Source organism: Scyliorhinus canicula, chromosome 3 (genome assembly GCF_902713615.1).
Source record: "Scyliorhinus canicula chromosome 3, sScyCan1.1, whole genome shotgun sequence".
In the NCBI taxonomy this organism is placed as follows: domain Eukaryota; kingdom Metazoa; phylum Chordata; class Chondrichthyes; order Carcharhiniformes; family Scyliorhinidae; genus Scyliorhinus; species Scyliorhinus canicula.
Window position 1 is genome coordinate 233,284,965 of NC_052148.1, and position 22,618 is coordinate 233,307,582.

Below are 22,618 nucleotides of genomic sequence, written 5' to 3' on the forward strand. Positions count from 1 at the left end.
TGATGGGAGTTATTCGATCGGCTTCAGGAGGCAGGTTTGGTGATAAACCTAGCCAAAAGTGAATTTGGAAAAGCATAAGTCACTTTCCTTGGCCATACAATCGGACAGAGTCGGATGGTCCCACAGGATGTGAAAACAAAAGTTATTGGGGAGTTTCCAATTCCCTCGATGCAAAGGGAAATAATGCGATTTCTGGATATGAGTGGATTTTACCGGAAATTTGCACTGAATTTTAGCAGTGTGGTCGCTCCACTGACGGACGTACTGAAGAAGCGTAACAAATTCCAGTGGACAGCGGAGTGTCAACAGGCATTTGACGGTCTGAAGGCTGTGTTAACCACTGCTCCTGTGTTAGCCATCCCAAATTACACAAAACCATTCAAAGTGGCTGTTGATGCGAGTGATGTGGGCGTTGGTGCGGTGCTTCTACAAGACGACTACGAAGGGCTAGAGCGACCTATTGGTTATTTTTCAAAAGAATTGAATTCTCACCAGAAGTAGTACTCCATGATTGAGAAGGAGACTTTGAGCTTGGTGCTGTCTTTGCAACATTTCCAAATTTGTATGACCAGCAATCCGTCTGACACGATTATCTGTACCGATCATAATCCATTGACCTTTTTGGCGCGATTCCAGACTAACAATGCCAGACTGTTTTGACGGAGTTTATTGTTACAGCCATTTCATTTGAAAATAATACATGTGTTAGGACGAGAAAACGTGATAGCCAAAGCTTTGTCAAGAATGTGATGACAAGTTACAGGAAGAAGAACTGAAATGGACTATGTTATTATGCCTGTTTGCGTGTGTTGTTTTTTAAACAAAAAAAAGTATATTTATTGTCTGCATTTCTTAAAGGAAAGTGAAAAGGTGAATAATGAAACCATCTCGAAATTGATGGTTTATTTTTTTATCTGGGGGGGGGGGGAGGAGGTGTCATGGGAATGTCACTTTAGGAAATGTTTGTCTGCTCAAGTGGCTGCAGTGATGTCAGAGGATGGGTGGAGCTGAGCTCTGGGTCTGATTTGTATTTTCGCTTTGAGAAAATGCTTGGGTGTGTATGTTTTTTTATTTCGTTTTAGGGTTTGGGTTACAGCCAGCCAAAGAAGCTGTAATTTTGTTATCTCTGCAATCTAAAGACTATCTCTAGATCATTTGGTGAATTCAGAGTGATAACTGCTTTCAGTAGAGAATTTATACCTGATGTGCTTCTATAAAAAGGATTTTTGTCTTCTGGATGTTAAAAGGAATGTTTAAAGATTATTTAGAGTGTTGTATTCTTTGGGGGGTGTATTTGAATTGATGGTTGCTAAGATGTTCACTGTATGTTTTAAAAAGGTTAACTGAGTTCATAGAATAAACATTGTTTTGCTTTAAAAATTACTTTTAAATTTCTGCTGCACCACACCTGTAGAGTGGGCCGTGTGCTCCCCGTACCACAATCTAGTAAAAGTCGTGGGTCAGGTGAACTCCATGATACACTTTGGGGTTCTCTAAACCCTGGCCCATAACAGTATGTCATGTGCATGTGTGTGTAGAGGGTGGGATGAGTTAGGAATTAGATAATAGTTAACTTGTATTCGCTGCATATTTAATTATAATTGCTATTAATAAACTTAATTGTGTTTGAATTTATAAACCTGGTGACTATAGTTATTGAGATGCTAAGGGTGAAAGGCTTTGTGTTTTTTTTCTTAAAAAATGTACTCATCACTTTTTTTTTAAAATGTTAGAGTACCCAATTATTTTATTCCAATTAAGGGACAATTTAGCATGGCCAATCCACCTACCTGTACATCTTTGGGGTGTGGGGGCAGAGACCCACGCAGACACAGAGAGAACGTGCAAACTCCCCACGGACAGTGACCCGGGGCCAGGATCGAACCAGGGTCATCAGTGCTGTGAGGCAGCAGTGCTAATCGCTGTGCCACCGTGCCACCCTATGTATTAATTTTAATTCTGTTGCGACTCCGAGTCAAGTGGGGCTTGAATTAGCCGGAAACTCGCCCAGGGGGTCGCAATACTGGTTAGAATCAGTCTGTTAATCCATCCCATAGCTCCTTACTCTTCCTGAAAAGAAAAGGTCTATGTGTGAAGACAAAAAACAAACATCTGACTAAACACAACTCTTGTACGGTTTTAAAACAAAGCTGCCTTTTGTTCAAACTGTCAAGGAACTATTATTGGCTACAAAGCAGCCTGTGGGAGTAACCTTCTGATTTTGAGCTGCTAACGCACATCAGAAATTTGGGCAATTCCAACAGGCAAGGCATGCCGTTGGGAACACAATATCACAGAATCAGCCACGAGTTGTCTATACTGTATATCACGTAATTTCTTCCCTTCCCCAAAAGGTCAGGGAAGCAACTCAGCCATATCAAAAAGGAAAAAGATATCAGGTTCAATGCTCAGACTGTGTTCAGGTTGTTTGTCAATTAAGAGTCAGTGCCCGCAGTTAGGGCAGGGAAATTGACTATCTTAAATGCCTGTTCCCTGTCTGGTAATCCCCTCTGAAAATGTGTGGGTGAAGACAATGTCAGGCTTAACTGTGAAGCACTCTTCCCACTCACTAATGATTGTATAACCAGCAATATTCACTATGTAGCCTCCACATGAATAACGACAACATAGCCGAAACAGTGTATGATGCCAGTTGCTTGTAGGTTTATACATAGCAAGATGACAAAGGAGAGCACGAGTGGATAGAAAAAATACATATCCCTCCTGTAATCCTTTAATAGATCACTTGGATTACAACGGAACTCTACAGTAAGGTAATCGCTAATGGTTACATAAAATACAAAGTAACGTAACTGTCATATATACTAACATATTACACAAATATCTCCATATCCAAAAGAATACAGAAAATTATAGTTAACAATGAAGCATAGAAAGAAAGTTAGACTTGATTACAATTTTAAAGTAATTTAGTTGCTCGTAATTTTGATACATTTTCATTTTAGCTCTTGATTTCTTTCTTGTGATTGCAGATGTTGATCTGCAGTGTGTTGTCATGACTAGTTTATCATGATGGAACACACTGAATTAATGTTCTGAGATAACTATCTGATCTTCCATGGCATCGCGTAGAGTGAGTTATGACGGGGAGACAGTGAGGTACTGGTATTATCGCTGGACTTGTAATCCAGAGGCCAGGGTAATGCTCTGGGAACATGGGTTCAAATCCCACCAGGGTAGATGGTGGAATTTGAATTTAATAATAAAAAAAAAACTGAATGAACACTCTAATATATTTTTTTTCAATTTAGAGTACCCAATTAATTTTTTCCAATTAAGGGGCAATTTAGCGTGGCCAATCCACTTAGCCTGCACATCTTTGGGTTGTGGGGGTGAAACCCACGCAAACACGGGGAGAATGTGCAAACTCCACACAGACAGTGACCCAGAGCCGAGATCGAACCTGGGACTTCAGCGCCGTGAGGCAGCAATGCTAACCACTGCGCCACCGTGCTGCCCCCCCCATGGTGCCCCGAATAAACACTCTAATGATGACCATGAAACCATTGTTGATTGTTGTAAAAACCCTGGTTCACCAATGTCTTTTAGGGATGGGCAATAGATGCTGGCCCAGCCAGCGACACCCACATCCCATGAACAAATAAAGAACAAAAAAAAAACAAAAATGTTAGATGGCGAATGATGGTTCAGCCATGGTGGAAGAAGTACAGACATGAGGAGGCAGATAGAGGTCATGGCGTGGGGAGTGGGAATTGATTAGGGAAGTGAAAAGGATGGGGAAGTGAAAAGGATGGGGAAGAGTAATGGAAGATGGGTACCGACAGAGGGGGAAAATTGGAAGCTGACCAAAGTTAAAAATACAACCTTTGTTTGGGTGGCAGGTGCGGTGATGTTAAAACAAACTTATCTTTGCAGGCCCAAAGGAAGAATGCTAAGCTCTTCCAGGGTGTCAAAATGACTTAGTTGGGTGTTGGGGGAAATGGGAAGCAGACTTTCTTACTTTTCTGGCTGGTGACAGAGGTTCTTGTTCAGCTTCTTTAGCACGAAGGGTCCTCACTGAGGAGGTGAGTAGAATTTGCAGGTTCTCATGAAGAGGCAAGGAGAAACTGTGAGATTCCTCATTGAGAATGATCCAGGAAAATATTTGTGCACCCACGTGTTATTTAACAACAAATCTGCAAAACCTCACGACAATTTAACACCATTATTATCCATGTTCAATTATGGATTATGACGTGTGCTGGGGGTGCGCGGGGGAATCCGACCCCTGCCTGGCCTGTGTTCGGGGCCCATCGATTTGCGGGCGGGCCTGTGCCGTGGGGGCACTCCTTCCTTCCACGCCAGCCGCTGTAGGCTCTGCCATGGCCGGCACGGAGAAGAGAACCCGACGCGCATGCTCCAAAACACGCCGGCCCTTTGGCGCAAGTGCAAACTCGCGCAGTCCCTTTGGTGCTGGATGGCACGGCACCAACCCCTCCGCACTTTCGGGGGCTGTTGACGCCAGAGTGATTCGCGTCAGTTTTCCCGCCGGCGTGGGGACTTAGTCCCCAGAAAGGAGAATCCCGCCTGATATCTCCTGACTTCCTTGCACACATGCATGCTGACTCATCACTCCCACTTAGCTCCTGCTTTTTCATTCCAACATAACACTAAACACTGTAAAGTCCTATGTATTATGCAGGTGTTGCGAGTTTTGTTGGTAAATTAAGATACTTTTGATAATGGAATATCACTGGTTTCCTATGTATTTTGAAATATTGTGATCCATCCAACAATATTAATAAATGATAATGGTCAATACATTATTTTCTGCAGGGGATGACGCATTTCAATACAGCTTCACAGATTTCCCTGATTTTATACTTTATTATGATCTGCCACAGCTGTTATTCCTTAGATTCTTTGGCTCTGTATTCATCATTTTTCTTTCTAATCACTTCTTACCTGATAAGAAAAAATTTCAGATTGGACGTGCCAACACTTAAATAATTTTGAAACACTTTTCCAAAAAAGAAATAAAGTTTCCTTCGAACCCCCTACAGTGTAGATGGAGGCCATTTGGCGCGAGTCTGCACCAACTCCCCACAAGAGCACTCTACCTAGACCCATTCCTCTGCCCTATCCCGGAATCTCATGCATTGATCATGGCCAATCCATCTAACCTGCACATCTTTGGATTGTAGGAGGAAATTGGAGCACCTGGAGGAAACCCAGGCAGACACGGGGGAACATACAAACTTCACACAGTCACCCAAGGCCAGAATCGAACTCGGGTCCTTGGCATGGTGAGGCAACAGTGCTAACCATTGTGCCATCATTTTGCAATACCCCAACATTTGGCTCTCTGGACCATTTCAGGTTTAGAACCAACAAGAATAGCCAATTTGATTTGACTGCTTGCAGCAAATCATTGCAAGATTCTATTTTTAAAAAATGTTTATCAGAGTTACAAAGCCAGAGCTTAGTGTGGACAGGGGCAACCCCCTAATCCCGCTCCTTGCCTGCTCCAGAAAACAATTCAAATTTAATACAATTCATGGTCCCCACAAGAGAGACATACCAGATCCAGGCATTACACCTGACCTCACGCTCAATTTGAATTTTTTGGTTGCAGAGCTTCCCTGATTTTGGGATGGCACTATGTGCCAAAATACCTTTTAAAAACAATGTAATTTTAACTTTTATGGCAAGGCTGAGCAAAAACATGACAGCTTAAAATATTTCTCTCTAAATAGGATTTAAATGTTTTGGCCAAATCAGCATAGGCATTGACTCAGGAGTAGGAGATCCTTCTACGCACTGCTATTGTAAAGAGATTTTCCGGTCTGATACAAATATCTTCAAATCATGAAAGTCATGTGCCAGCAGCAAAAGGCTCCTCACAGCAATATTTTATTCACCATTGTAGGATCTATAAGACAAAAACCTAATGTGATATATATCACATTTCCATATCTACTACAATATATTTCAGTCATTTTTAAAGAAAAATACTTGGCTGACAAGTGTTCTGGCAGAAAATACTTTCTTACCATTTAAATGTCAGCTTTAGAACATATTGTTCACTGGTCAGTGCATTACTTGAGCCATTTACAGTGCCAATCAACAATAAAGTGCACACCTAGACTGCTCCAGTCAGCCACTGATTGCCATCTAAGAGCACAGCAAGACATCGAAAACAGCTGTACAACAAAAAGATATATTGTGAAAAGCTCTCAATAGCAATTATATCCTGAAGGGTTTGTCGCAGTAAATGTGCTTTCCCATGGATGTTACATTCTTAAGTAATCAGTACCAATAAATTGCCTAGTGTATCATCATGTAATGGGCTCAAGTGGAGACAATACTGCAAAGGTAGTGCTATTGATAGTGCTGCAATGGTAATACAAATAAAGTAATGCTGGATGTGTTTTTTTGCACTGTAATTATTGAGAGAAAGCTGACTGGCTCAGAGATAGCAAGCAAAGGATATAGAACATAGAACGGTACAGCACAGAACAGGCCCTTCGGCCCTCAATGTTGTGCTGAGCAATGATCACCCTACTCAAACCCACGTATCCACCCTATACCCGTAACCCAACAACCCCCCCCTTAACCTTACTTTTTAGGACACTACGGGCAATTTAGCATCGCCAATCCACCTAACCTGCACATCTTTGGACTGTGGGAGGAAATCGGAGCACCCGGAGGAAACCCACGCACACACGGGGAGGACGTGCAGACTCCGCACAGACAGTGACCCAGCCGGGAATCGAACCTGGGACCCTGGAGCTGTGAAGCATTTATGCTAACCACCATGCTACCGTGCTGCCCTCATTAAAGAACTTTACCAGGAGCAGCCCCAGCAACCCGGAGAACTTTCTGTAAACCTCCACCAAGTATCCATCAGGTCCCGTGGCCTTCCCGATTGCATCACCACCAGTCAGTCTATCACCGCCCCCCCCACAAGCCCGATTGGGCCTCCCAAGCCTTGCATCAACTCCTCGTCTACCCTCGGGAACTCCAGGCCCCCCAAGAAACGCTTCATACCCTCCTCCCCGGCTGGGGGGTTCCGATTTATAAAGTCGCCTATAAAATTCCTGAAACACATCGTTCACCCCGTCCGGGTCCATAACCACCTTCCCCCTTGTATCCTTTACTTTCCCAATTTCTCTCGCCACCTCCTGTTCCTCAGCTGATGTGCCAACATCCTGCTGGCTTTTTTATGTCTGTCTTTATATTTTAGGTACCAAATAATTGTGAAAAATATTAAAGTTGCGAATTTGGCAACAGTGTGCACATTTGGGTGGGTTGTGACACGAAGAAGAATCATTCATTATCTGATTCTGCACTTCCCTGGAAAGAGGTTTGCATCAAACTTGCATCAAATCAATCATGGAGTGAAGTCTATATATGAAAAGGGAACACTCTTTTAAACAGCATGTCAAATGCATTCAAATGAGTAAGCAGAAGGAAGGACTACAGAGCCTCTGGTGGTCTCAAACAGAAACTTCCAACCCTCAACAGGAACATATTTAATAATCAATACATGGTGAAATCTATCTATAATGGCTGCCCCTGGGACTAGCATCACTGTCTCTTTGGACAGATGGTTTCAATGGGAAGGTTTCTCTGAATGGCTCATTTATACTGTCAGGATGGATGGAAACTGCTCATTAGACATTTTTCATGATGCATTCCTTTCTTCTTCTTCTGCCTTTGAAGATTCTTCCTACCTCATACTTATCCCTCTTCTGAAAGATAAACCATACGCTGTTTGTTGGTATGAAATAATTAATTTACCACATAACAAAACAAACTTTTTTTTACTTTTTCTGAGTTACAAAGCCAGGGCTCAGAGTGTGGTCGGGGCGAACCCCTAATCCAGCTCCTTGCCTGCTCCAAAAACCAATTCAAATTGAATCCAATTCACGGTCCCCACAAGAGAGACATACCAGATCTGAGCCAAAAGGCTACTACACTTGATCTTAGCCAAAAGGCCGAGAAGCGATAACAAACTTTTTTTTGTCTTATTAAAATCACTGCCATACGTTGAGGTACAGTTCCAAGGGTTTGAAGTACCCAACAATCTCAACCACATACATCCTTGATGCATGAGCCGAACATAAGGGTAAGGGATTATGAGATCAATTATGTACTTATTTACGACAATGCGATCAAGGCAAGAAAACACGATTAATTGTTTGCCTACATAGTGGTGAGAATGTGGAACCAAAGGCCACATGGAATAGTTGAAGTAGATAACAATGATATATATAAGGGGAGACTTATTGCATACATAAAAAAGGAGGGGATAGAATGGTGAGGGACCCAATGGAAGCATAAACAAATACAGACTACTTGGGCCAACTGGCCTGTTTCAGTGCAACACTATCTAGCTTGGGAGTGCCAAGGTCCTTTGCTGAAGAAATTTGCAATTGAATCCCATTTTGAATGCTTGGTTGAACTCCAAGCTTCACTACTGGATTCAGTTCGGTGAGAGTTGTTTACACAACTGTCAAGCTTTCTTTGATTGGTAATTTTATGAGTTGAGAGAATTGTACATCTTTGAAGTGGTTTATGATTGCCTGCTTGTTTTGATAGCTTTATGACTAAGCTTTTTATGGGGAATGTGAGTGGATGGTTATTTATTTTCATAGTTTCATGAGTATTTCAAAGTCTTCCCGGTGTTATTATATGGCACATGAACCTTGTAAATGGTACACATTGCTGCCGCTGCGCATGTTTCTTAACAAATTCAGAAATGACATTCTATGTGATTGTGACAAAGGTAAATATCCATCTTCGTCCTTCTTGACTGGTCCACATGCTTTGACATGGTTGGCTACACCCGCTTCCTCCAACGACTCTCCACTGTCATCCAGTTGGGTCAGACTGCACTTATCTGTTTAATTGTAGCCAGAATATCTCTTTCAATTACTTCTTTTCCCATCCCGGTACCCTTACCCTTGGACCCCTCCAATTTCTCCTCTACATGCTGCCCAATGACATCATCACCCAGAAGCACAGCACTGGTTCATACATGTACACCGAGCGCATCAAGCCCTTTTTCACCAATACCTCTCTCAACTCCTCTACTGTTGCTAAATTATCCAATTACTTATCTGATGTTCAGTACTGAATCAGCAGAGATTTCCTCCAATTGAATACTTGAAAGACTGAAGGCATGACACCATCCTGAGCAACTGTCTCCATCTCTCTCTCTGGCAATAGGTTGAGACTAAACCAGACTGTTTGCAAGCTTGACGCCATCTTTAATCCCCAAACAAGCTTCTGACAGACATCTGCATCCTCTTTAAAAATGCTACCTTCTCCCCATGTCTGCGTGGGTGTCGACCCCACAACTCAAAGATGTACAGGTTAGGTGAATTGGCCACACTAAATTGCCCCTTAATTGGGTACTCTAAATTTATTTTTAAGAAACGTTACTTCCATTTCCGTAACACCAGACTTTGCTCTTGCCGCCACTCATTTGCTGCTGAAAACGTCAATGATGACTTTGTTACCTCAAAACATTACTTTCCAATACATTCCAATACATTCCTGGCTATTCTCCAACATTCTACATTCTTCACAACTGAGGTCATCCAATTTCTGCTGCCATGTACATGTAACAGTCCAAATTCAATTGCCACTTTAACTGACCAGCACGGGCTTCTGGTCAAACTTTGCCTTGATTTTAAATTTCTCATCTTTGTTTCTAAATATTTCCATAGCTTCATTCCTCCCTATCTGTGTAATCTAGTCCAGACCCACAACCCGTCTATTTATCTAATTCTGGCATCTTGGCCACCTTGAAATTCAATGGCTCCACTTTTGGTGGCGAGGCCTTCTGCTACTTAGGCTTAAAGTTCTGGAATCCCCTTCCTAAAACTCTCTGCCACTGTACCTCACTTTTCTCCTGTAATACACTCTTTAGAACCTACTCTTTGACGAACCTTTGACCACCTGCCCTAAAATCACTTAGCGTGGTTCCGTGTCTAATCTAGCTTTATGTGAACACAAGAAATAAAGGTAGAAGCAGGCCATTTGACTCTTCCAAGACTGCTCCGCCATTCCATTAGATCTGCTACCTCAACTGGACCTGCCCACACTCTCCCCACATAGCCGTTATTTTTTGAGTAGCTAAACATCCTTGCCTTGAATATTGTCATGAAGATATATCTTCTGCCGAATTATGATTTTTAATCCACTAGCTGGAAACATGAACTGAACTTTTAGAAAACATTTTAAAAACACAGACTAAAGTGACTTGAACGCGCAGCCAAATTTAAAAGAAAATATTCGTTCAGGGGATGCAAGTGTCGCTGGTTAGCATTTATTGCCCTGAATGGAGTGGCTTGCTGGGCTATTTCAAAGGGCACTATTAAGAGTCAACCACATTGCTGTTGGTCTGGAGTCACATGTAGGCCAGGCCAGGTAAGGGTGGCAAATTTCCTTGCCTAAAAGACATTCGTGAACCAGATGGGTTTTTACATTTGCAATGGTTTCATGGTCATCATTACACTTTTAATTCCAGATCTTTACTGATCTTAAATTCTACCACCTGCCGCAGTGAGATTCGAACTCTGGCCCCCAGAGGATTACCCTGGGTCTCTGGATTACTAGTCCAGTAACAATATCACTTTGCCACTACCTCCCCTAATTTGGCATTACTGTACATTCCACATTCTGACCCCATTAAGAAGGAGATGGCATGTCTGCAAGAATCCAATATATTAATGAAACATATTTCCTATTCTATTAGCACAATGTCCAGAAACTCAATAATAAACCCCTGGCTAAGAGAGGTATGCCTAGACCATTTGTTCACTAAATCCCTAAATGATTACTGTATTTCCCTCATAACGCTGCCTCTAATTCCCTTATCTATACTCTGGCTAATGCTACAACTATTATTTGGGGCAGGGGATGGGGTTTCATGGCTATAAAAACTCCCACTAGTATTTTCCATCCAAAGTTATTAGCTCCCCTCCATCTGATTCTGCTTCTTAACCTTCTGAGCCAGGATCCTTTTTCTTTACTGCCTTTATTCCATCCTTTATTATTAGGGTTCCTTTTACATTTTGATTATAATTTCTAAAAGTTAAGAATCCTGAAATATTCAGGTCCTGACCATGATCAACTTGCAACCACATCTCTGTAATGGGCATTAGGTTAAACGTATTAGCAGGTTCATATAAGCTTAGATCATTGAATTGAGGACTTTCCAAGGTAAAATGTTCCAATTATAAAGACTTTGCTCACAGCTCGAGCATGCTTACATAATATGGAGTATATGTATTTAGCCATCCTGAGATGATTTTGTAGAAAATTCACATTTTCTCTTCAAAGACAAAACAAGATGATCCGTTAAACAGTCGAAATATTGGTGTGTGCATTTGTAATGGCCAGCCTTCTTTGATGATCAATAGAGCTTTTACTTTCCTAGAACCATGGAAACTACCACTGACCAAAGTATAAGACTTCAGCTTACACAATTAGGACAGACCTGGATATTACAGACTCATGCTATTAGAAGGATGGTCAAGGACAAAAATATTATTTTCCTTGCAAAATGTCAATCATGAGGTACTATATTGAAACAAAATAAATTTGTATGACAAGTCCTTAAGTTTCAAAGAATTATGGTAAAACAGACATTTAAGCTACATTGATTACTCCCAACGACATGCATGTAAGACAGACAGCTGAAACTGTGATGTATGCATATTCATCTGGTACTTAATACAGCTGTGATTTCTTATCATGCCATTTTAATTATCCCTATACACCGCAGATTATACTTTTTCATGAGAACATTTCAATCTAATACTTAGTATACTAAGCCAGATAAATTATCATGTAAACAGATAAAACCTCAGCCTCATTCGCTTGATCTGCTCTTTGCAATAAATTTAACATAAAAGTTATGAAATTTATTTTTCAATTCTTGCAATTTGTGTTCTTGCTCGAACATGCTGGACTCTTGCTGTTTCATCTTGGAGGTCCCTCTTAATGGCTTTCAATGAGTGATGAATGTTAACTTCCCAGTACAGTCAGTCTCCACTTGTGCTTCTTTTCTATACAGGAATTCTGTCAATGTAAATGTGAATGGCCTTGTAATCTCTTTCCTCGAGCCACTGCACATTCACAAGCATGTTCATCTCCTCTTTAATTTCTCACTGCACCAATAGACACTGCTGGTCATCTTTCCTGGGTCCAAATATGTCAGAATGAAAGAGAGTATACAATGAGCTTTTTCCAGCAACCTTCAAGGCCCCAAGAAAGAACTGCACAGTTGGCCTTGCTCTGCATCACAAGCTATAGTATATGTATACGCTTACCATTGACCGAAGTTCAACGTATGACCAAAGAATGCTATATTTGTGATACCTAACCTGCCACTTAGTGGGGTTTTCAACACATCAAATCAGAAAACAATTTAGCGCAAGTTGTTTTGTGTTCATATTTCTTTTTCAATCCTGTCACGATCTGAACTGTCATAAAAGTTTGAAAAGCATTTTCAAGGCTGGAAAATTGAAATTCAAGGCTTTTTCAAGACAACGGATCAAAATGCAAGGCTTGTATGAATGCAGTGTTAATTCCTCTAATTGTTGCAAATGCTTCACACATTCAAATCGGCTGCCTTTAGCTTTGATTTATTTATCTTATTCATGTGAAGTACCTTGCGATATTTTATTATGCCAAAGGTGTTATATAAATAAAAATTGTTATTCCAAGAAACATTACGTCAGGCTGGATTTCATGGAGTTGCGAAGATTCCACAGATCTGTAAAAATGACTGATAGGACCGCATTCTGGGATTCCCGCCCCCATTCCCGGTGCCCCAACTTTTGGCTAGAAGGGTGTGGGCTCACCAGGCCTATCCAGCTCTATTGCAGTAAGGCATCTCCTTACCCATCTGCAAGTTCTGTGGAGTCAGGCCAGCTTCTCAAGGACCCATTGCTCAAGACTCTTCAGATAATTTATACATAATAGTCAGAGCAGGAATCTTTTGAAAGATATACTGTCTTGACCATGACCCCCATAAAAACTCAAGCCCCTCCAAATGTTAGTCTGAAGGGTATGAAAGTTACTACATAAATGCAGGTTTCTTCTTCCCTTAAATTATGGTACAAATCTTGTAAATGCAATACCCATGGCTCTCATCAACAGATATATGTACTTTGAACATTCAAAGAAACTTGTAAAGCACTGCTGAAGGCAGCACTTTTGAAGTAAATCTGTATATATCTGTGTAATTAGATGCAAAAGGTTCCACCTCCTACATTGCTCAATCTTCTCAAATACACACTATTTATTCCCTTCATAGAAGACATCTATATACTAAGTTTAACAATACAAGATTGATTGGCACAATGCACAAAGAAATATGGTCAACAATCTCTGCAATAAAGAATTTTTAACTTTACAAGCATTTTTGTAGATACTCCACAGCTGTACTTGCAAAAAGCATACAGCTGCACATAATTTGAAAGGCAGAATATATTCAATACAAAGAAATGCATGTTATTTCATATTTTAAAAATGGTTCACTCCTACTCAGAATAAATTTTAGTTACTTAGACCTTTGCAGCCAGAAATGTTCCTAATTGAAATTCTATTGACTTGGCCAATAAAAAATAAAACATACTGGCTGAGATTTTCCATGCTTAGTGCCTTCCCACCGCCATGCCATTTTGCCAGGGCCTGCCAAGAGCCCAAGTGAATTCCAAAAGGGCTTCTTCCCACTTCTCCACTTATATTTTACCATGGGGGGGGGGGGGGGGGGGGGGGGGACGACGACATGGCATTCTGCAGTTTTGCATGACCACCAGGAACATTTTGGCACTGAAAGAAATAGTCTCTCCAGTACAAAGAATGCCCCATGACATTGCCACCAGCTGCCCCATCACCCCCAACCCACCGTGGCCTGTCTCACTGTCCCCAGCAGCCTAAACCTTGACTTTGAGAGCACATGCCGATTGTTGCCCCCTCGCCCTCCAGCTGTAACCCCAGCAGTGGCCACTGTCCCTGATGCCACTGCTGAGACCGTTGAGCAGCCAGCCCTGTGATTGGATTGCAATTCCTGAGGGATCACCTTCCTTAATTGGACGGCAGCCCCAGCAACAACCATTTAATTGGCTGCCGCCTGTAAAATATTGCACCCTGTCCTGCTGTCTGCTAAAGAGGGTTCACAACACCCCCCAGCCACCCCTAAACCAATTTTCAATCCTGATGGAAGAACTCTGCGAAAAGATTCTGGCCACTGAATTTATTGCTTTCGATCCACAAATTATTGCTTTGCACAAGATCAGATAATACCATGTCAAATTGGTTTACAATTTCAAGCAAATGACAATGATTATGTAATTTGACACTTAATGTCAACATCCTAACACAGAGGGGCCTCAGAAAGTACAAAAATAAAAGCCCACATAGTCGAATTAACCACATTCAGCTATATTTCAACTGACATTCACACAATGGAGGAAATTAAATGCCTCCCTCTTGAGGCAGGTTTGAAGGCAGGAGGGCAAACTCCTGTTACCATACTCCTAAATGACCCTTTTATGGACTAATCTGATCTCTTCATACATCTTCTCGACCGAGTAGTACTCCACCCTTGTATGCTTCACCCGCTGCCTGTGTCTATGTATCTACGTTGTGTATTTTTGTATGTCCTTTTTTTTCATGTATGGAATAATCTGTCTGGACCGTACGCAGAATAATACTTTTCACTGTACCTCGACACACGTGACAATAAACAAATCCAAATTTTAATTCAGTGGAAGTACCAGAGGTGGGGATCCTGCTGCCTTCCCGTCTCTGCCCCAATGAAGTGGAGGCCAGGAAGGCTTATGGACAGCCATTAATGTCAACTCAAGAGTCTCATCCCAATGCATTGGCCTCTGATTGGCCAATTACTCCCTTGGAGAAGGCCACCTACTAGCCAGCTAGTACCTGACTGGCACTTAAGACTGTGAGCTCTGCAATCAGGGAGGCCCCCACTACTGTCCCTGACCCTGGATTAAATTCCACCCAATATTTCCTTTGTTTCAAAATATCTATTTGGCTACAAACAATGTTCCACTGTTATGCAGTTTACTTTGGTGCAAATTACAGGCAGCATGCATGGACTTTCCAGATTTTAATGGCCAAAAAAACTCAGGCAATATGCACCAAGGTCTGGATTTTGTGAAGGGGACAGGCAAATGGAGTTGAAAAAGATTTGCTGCAAATTACCTCTGTTAAGGAAGCACCCTGCCCACTGAATTTTTGTTCCAGGGTGGCAGGGGTGAAATGGAGTTGGGTCTGTCACTGCCATATGCAGGCCTCAGGTGGCAATGGAGGTGGACAGATGGCAAGATTGGCAGGTTAGAACAGCCATCTCCATCTACTGGGACATTGATCCAGGCCTAATCATGACTGTCAGGATCTAAAACTCTCATCTCCGTTCTGACAGGTCATTGACCTGAAACATTGGGCGAAATTCTCCGACCCCACGCAGGGTCGGAGAATTGGCGGGAAGCGGCGTTATTTCCGCTCCCACAGGTTTTTGAATTCTCCCGCCGGTCATAAACCGGCGTTGTGCAAATCCCGCCGGCAGCCTGTGAAAAAGCTGGCGCCGGCGGGATTTCATTTTTTTAAAACTTACCTCAAATCTCCGGCCCGGATGGGCCGAAGTCCCGCCACTGGGAGGCCTTCTCCCGCCGCCGAGGTTTAAACCACCTCTGGAACGGCGGGCCTCAGCGGCGCGAGCAGGCCCCCGGGGTCCTGGGGGGGCGGGGGGCGATCGGACCCGGGGGGGTGCCCCCACGGAGGCCTGGCCCGCGATCGGGGCCCCCCGCTCACTCCGCGGGGCAGTGCCGTGGGGGCACTCTTTCTCCTTCCGCGCCGCCACGGCCTCCGCCATGGCGGACGCGGAGGAGAACCCCGCATCGCGCATGCGCCGGCAGTGACGTCAGCGGCCAGCTGCCGCTGACGTCACTGCCGGCGCATGCGCCAACTGCCGAAAGCCTTTCGGCCAGCCCCGCTTCCGACTGCGCCGGGTGTTTGCGCCAGTCTTCTGGTGCAAACTGCTCCGGCGCGGGGCTGGCCCCCAAAGGTGGGGAGAATTCCCCACCTTTGGGGAGGCGCGACCCCTGAGTGGTTGGCGCCACTCCCCTACGCCGGCACCCTCCGTCACGCCGGGTAGGGGAGAATCCAGCCCATTAATTCCATTTCCCTCCACAGATGATGCCTGACCTGCTGAGTCTTTCAAGAATATTTTATTTTTAGTTCAAGTGCATAATACTGGTATCCTCCTGCTCAGGAATGAACACTGAAGTTCAATGACAAGTTAAATATCACTAGAGGTCTGCATTTATATTGCAGCGCCAACATTAGCTGCACAAGGTCCCACAATGGGATGGGAGCCTATTGACAAGATGTTCTTTTTTTACATTTATGCACATTCCCCTACAATGAAGCATGAAATCGTAGAATCATAGAATTTACAGTGCAGAAGGAGGCCATTCGGCCCATCGAGTCTGCACCCCACGTATCTACCCTATCCCCGTAACCCAGTAACCCCCCACTTAACATTTTTTAGACATTAAGGGCCATTTAGCATGGCCAATCCACCTAACCTGCATATCTTTGGAATGTGGGAGGAAACCGGAGCACCCAGAGAAAATCCACGTGGGCACCTGGAGAATGTGCAGACTCCGCAGTCACCCAGCCGGGAATCGAACGTGGGGTTCTGGAGCTTGTGAAGCAACTGTGCTAACCACTATGCTACCGTGCTGCCCCCACGGTGATAAACGCGTGGCTCAATGTTCATGGTGTCAACTTAACCCAGGATTCAGATGATGTTAACCCAGGATTAGATCCTGGTGAATGGTTTGTAGAAGTTGCCTAAGATTCAATTTATTTATGTTTCACAAATGCATACTTTCAATAGCTGCTTGTACTTTTGGCAACAAACAGCGCACTTCATGCTTAACAGACTGGTACTGCACATATTATTACATATTGAAATTTCCAAAACCCAGTGGTCATTGTCAGAAAAATCAATGCAAAGGCTGTATTGCATTGGGATAAGAGTTCCTGTACACTTGAACGCCATCAATTACATCACTGTAGAAGTTAAACCCCGATATTTGCTTGGCTTGTATGCTGAATTTTATTGTCAATAGTGCTTTGTCTCACTTCGAACCACAGGTCTCCAGAGGGAATGAGACTTCTCCAGAATTAAAAATATTTTCTTTATTACTGGATAGTCATATTTGCGATAGGAATTGGGAAACTTGTCTTTAACCAATATCCCTCACAGGTCACCTCAAGGCAAATACATGTTTTATTTTGATAAACATCTACTCATTGCAGTAGCATTCCCATAGTTCGTGCACATCAGCAGACGATTGCATGCCACTGTCATAACTTACAGGTCTGTGCCCCTGGAACTTTCCTCCTACATAATTGTTTGGATTTTTACAAAACAGAGGAACTCATGCTGACTTTCTTGATTTATTAATTTCCTCTTCTTTTCCATAAACAATCCTTACTCAAATGCATTTCTTGGTTTCCCTTTTGAGGCCCTTGGTTATCAAAGGAATGTTCCAGTCACACAATACTTCAGGGCAAGGCATTCATCCCACAAGGGACTCAGTGCCCTACATCTTCCAAAAAAAAGTTCTATTGGACGAACACAGTTACTATAAAGTTCTCAACTTTCTCTTCATCCAGGCCTCCCCCAACGCTCTGCTAAAAGGAAAAAACACAATACTAAGCTTTTGTCAAAACAGTGATGCAATCTTTTCCGTTATCAACGAGAGAAGCCACTGTTGTATCGCATGCTCAAAATTAAGAGATTTGGCAGCTTGTGTTAATGCAAGTAATTAATCTCTCTGGTACACAAGGCTTGCAATGGCTGCACTGAAGGGGATAGAGCTTAAAACCAGCAAGGGGCAGGTGGGTAAAATGGTGATGTTCTTTGTATTATACTTGAGCAGTTCAAACAAACTAAAGCAAACTAAATGTGGGGTAAACACCATATGAAGTTTCCAGATAGACAGTGCCAGTTCTTGGGTTAGACTGCATTGTAAAACTCAGAAATGTCTCATAGCAAATGTCCTAATTGCTGTTCGAACTTTAACAATGCATGTTTTCTATTCAGTAATAAAAATCAGGTGAACAGGAACTAAGAATCAAAATGCTGAAAAAATCACCAAAACATATCCCTCCATGTATAAATTTGGTAATGTGCGTTACAAGACTAATTTAACACTCTTCCGGCATTGATAGCGGTGAGTCAAATGTTACATTATTGCATTGGAAGAGGCAAATTGCTACTGAAAGAATTTCAAATGAATCTTTTTATTAAGAGAATTTATTGGAGGTATTTCCAAATATATACAGAAACATAAAGACTCAAAGAGCCATAACATGTGAACCATGATGTAATAACACATATAACAATCTAATAAAATAAAATAGCAAACCCTACATATATACAATTTCACCTACCCCTCCCCCCTTAAATTTCTTTTCAGTATAACCTCATGAATTTTGAGTTATGTCCAGAGACCACAAATCAAGCAGTTTTTGTTTCAAGCATGGGAAATAGAATCTCGCATATATACAAGAAAAGTCAACATGCTCGCTCTCTCTCTCCCTGAAATATTGGGTGAAATTTTATCAGTGTGCACTGTTCCCAATGGCAGAACCAGAAGTATGCACCACTTCAGTTTTCTTGCTCTCTCCCCATTTACCATGCAGCTATGATATTTAAACTGCTCTCAATGTGCACAGTAGACATGCGCGATTCAGTGACAGGGGAAGGTTTTCAGTGGTGAAATCCATCATCTGCTGATTATTCGGCAGCTAGAGATGACTATCACTGAACCTCCTGGTGAAGTGGTGAGGCTGTGCATCATGGTCAAACGTTCCATGCCCAACTCTACTGTTGTTGACACAAGACAAATTGAGAACAGAAATATGGCACAAGCGTTTTTCCAAACTTAAATTTCCCGTGTAAATATTTCACATTTATTGGGTGTGACTTTATTCATGTGTGCATCATTGCTCTTTGTGAAGACGAGATTAGTCAAAGAACTAAATGAGACTTCAGGTGACGGGATACACTGAGCGGATGCAGGAAAGGTGGCTCTCCTCCCGGAACTCAGAAAATTAGGCCACTAAACCTCTCCCCTCCAAGACCACCACAATTACCAAGAATTGCCCAGGTATTAATCTAGGACCCAAAAAGACAGTAGAAAAGCCTAGACAGAATGACTGGGAAATTGGCGAGCATGTGGGACGAGTCGGAGTCGGCTACAGCAAATCAGACTGGGTCGCCAGGGCTCATGCTGGGCTACCCACCAATAAGCGAGTTGATGGACAACCTGACTCAGGAGGTACTAAAACACAGGGACTCCATCAAGTTCAAAATGATGGCAACAGTGAAGGCAGCAGTCATAGAAGCCATGCCTCCTTCAAGGTGGCGCTAGAAAAGACAGAGCAGTGGTTGGAGACACAAGAGGCGACAATCAGCGAACTGGAGAAAGCGGCAACTGACCAAAGCGACCAAATCGCCTCCTTGGAGACAGGAATGGCAAGGTCAATGTCAATGCCGAGAGGCACTGAAGGGGAAGGTTGAGGACCAAGAGAACAGGTTGCGCCGCCAAAACCATCCACATCATGGGGCTGCCGGAAGCTATCGAGGGCAGGAATCCCACAAAATATGTGGCCCAGATGCTGGGTAAGCTTGTCGGGAGGGAGAGCATTCCCAAACCCCTGGAGATAGGTAGAGCCCATAGGTCACTCAGGTCAAAGCCTAAAGTGGGAGAACAACCAAGGACCATCATGGTGAAACATCACCAGTACCAAGATCAGGAGAAGATTCTGACCTGAGCAAGGCACATACGGTCCTTCCAGTGGGAAGGCCACACGATAAAGAGTGTACCAGGACATTGGGGCAGATCAAGCCAAGCACCACGCTGAATTTAACACAGCCAAGGCGGCCATTTACAAGAGTCGGGTGTGACTTGGAATGCTGTACACGGCCAAACCATGGGTAACCTTCCAGTGGAAGGAATACGACATCATCGCACCAGTTGAGGTGGACGGATTTGTGCACAGGCACGGGCTGGGAAGGCAGCAATGGCAACAACAGTAGATAGGAACTTTGTGTAAAGACCAGAAAAGGATAATTGCACAGGACAGACTGCCTTGCTTTCAGCCTATGAAGGGGTGAGAGCGATAGGGGCAGAGATAGGTGAGTGAAACGATGGGGGTGGTGGTGGGGGGGGGGGGGGGGGGGGGGGGGGGGGAGAGGAGGGGGGGGTGGAAACACTACTGGTAGGGGGAGGAGAAGCGTTTGCTCCCGGAGGGGGCCACTGCACTAGAGGGCAATCCAGCACAAGGAAGTATGGGCGAGGGGGATGGGGGGGTACAGCACACAACTGTGAGGGAATGCTTGGCAGAAGGGAGGGGGGGGTGACATAAGAGGGAGACAGACTCAAGATTGGGAATCGGGGGTAGAAGGGAGGGGGTAGGGTGGAATGCTGGCTACGATGGGCCGCACATGGAAACAATGAAAAGAACAGCATCAGGAACAACCATCTTGACGGATCCCCAGACAAAGGGAAACCCTAGTGTGGGGTACATCGACAAGGAGGTAGGCAGAGAGCGGATAATTATAGGCCAGTGAGCTTAAATTCTGTAGTAGGGAGATGCTGGAATCTATCATCACAGAAGAAATAGCGAGGCATCTGGATAGAAATTGTCCATTGGGGCAGGACGCAGCATGGGTTCATAAAGGGCTGGTCGTGCCTAACTAATTTAGTGGGAATTTTTGTGAGGACATTACCAGTGCAGTAGATAACGGGGAGCCAATGGATGTGGTTATATCTGGATTTCAGAAAGCCTTTGACAAGGTGCCACACAAAAGGTTGCTGCATAAGATAAAGATGCATGGCATTAAGGGTAAAGTAGTAGCATGGATAGAGGATTGGTTAATAATAGAAAAGCAAAGAGTGGGATTAATGGGTGTTTCTCTGGTTGGCAATCATTAGCTGCTGGTGGTGTCCCTCAGGATCAGTGTTGGGCCCACAATTGTTCACAATTTACATAGATGATTTGGAGTTGGGGACAAGGGCAATGTGTCCAAGTTGCAGACAACACTAGATGAGTGGTAAAGCGAAAAGTGCAGAGGATACTGGAAGTCTGCAGAGGGATTTGGATAGGTTAAGTGAATGGGCTAGGGTCTGGCAGATGGAATACAATGTTGACAAGTGTGAGGTTAATCCATTTTGGTAGGAATAACAGCAAACGGGATATTATTTAAATGATAAAATATTAAAGCATGCTGCTGTGCAGAGACACCTGGGTGTGCGTGCAATGAGTCACAAAAAGTTGGTTTACAGGTGCAACAGGTGATTAAGAAGGCAAATGGAATTTTGTCCTTCATTGCGAGAGGGATGGAGTTTAAGACTAGGGAGGTTATGTTGCAATTGTATAAGGTGTTAGTGAGGCCACACCTGGAATATTTGGTTCAGTTTTGGTCTCCTTACTTGAGAAAGGACATACTGGCACTGGAGGGTGTGCAGAGGAGATTCACTAGGTTAATCCCAGAGCTGAAGGGGTTGGATTATGAGGAGAGGTTGAGTAGACTGGGACTGTACTCGTTGGAATTTAGGAAGGATATGGGGGGGATCTTATAGAAACATTTCAAACTATGAAGGGAATAGATGGGATAGATGTGGGCAGGTTGTTTCCACTGAGCTGGTGAAGTAGAACTAGGGGGCATAGCCTCAAAATAAGGGAAGTAGATTTAGGACTGAGTTTAGGAGGAACGTCTTCACCCAATGGGTTGTGAATCTATGGAATGCCTTGCCCAGTGAAGCATTGGAGGCTCCTTCAATTAGATGTTTTAAGATAAAGATAGATAGTTTTTTGAAGAATAAAGGGATTAAGGGTTATGGTGTTCAGGCCGGAAAGTGAGCTGAGTCCACAAAAGATCAGCCATGATCTATTGAATGGCGGAGCAGGCTCGAGGGGCCAGATGGCCTACTCATGCTCCTAGTTCTTATGTTCTTATGTAAGAATGGTTGACCCAGCAGGACCACGAAGGAGAAACAGAAATGCCTTGTCCTGGAATGTCAGAGGACTTAGCCCAGTGAAAAGATCCCATCTGAAAAGTCAGAGGGCTGATTTGATTTTCCATCAGGAGAGACACCCGAGGACCAACTGTGGGTAAGGAAAAGCTGGGTGGGTCAGACTTACCAATCGTGCTATGGGACGAGGGCGATGTGGTAGCCTATATTTCTAACAAGGAGGACGGCCTTCTTCACGGTGGAACAAAAACGGTTACGGACCCAGGAGGACATTATGTCATTGTTAGTGGGTCCTGGAAGGGGCACCAGGAGTGGTCCTTGTAAAAGTATAAGCTCCCAATTAGGATGACGTGGAATTCATGATAAAAAAAGCCATGGCAGAAAATCCCCGCCATAGACACACACAGACTCATCATGTGAGGGGAAATTAACTGCTTACAGGGACCCACGAACAGTTAGATCCAGACCAAATTCGGAGGAATTTAACAAGTACTCCGCAATCGCAATCTCCAACCATGCTCCACACTATGCATTATATGAGATTGAGATGGGCT

The 22,618-nt window shown here is 43.5% G+C and overlaps 1 protein-coding gene and 1 non-coding gene across 2 annotated transcripts in view; both read right to left on the bottom strand.

Annotated features, from left to right (window-relative positions):
* ankrd50 (ankyrin repeat domain 50) overlaps positions 1–22,618 on the bottom strand; it is a 181,170-nt gene that overhangs the window by 20,476 nt on the left and 138,076 nt on the right. The gene's annotated exons all lie outside the window — the stretch shown is intronic.
* LOC119963989 lies at positions 7,789–7,973 on the bottom strand. Its single transcript, XR_005460233.1, has one exon. It is a non-coding gene; the product is annotated as a U2 spliceosomal RNA (small nuclear RNA).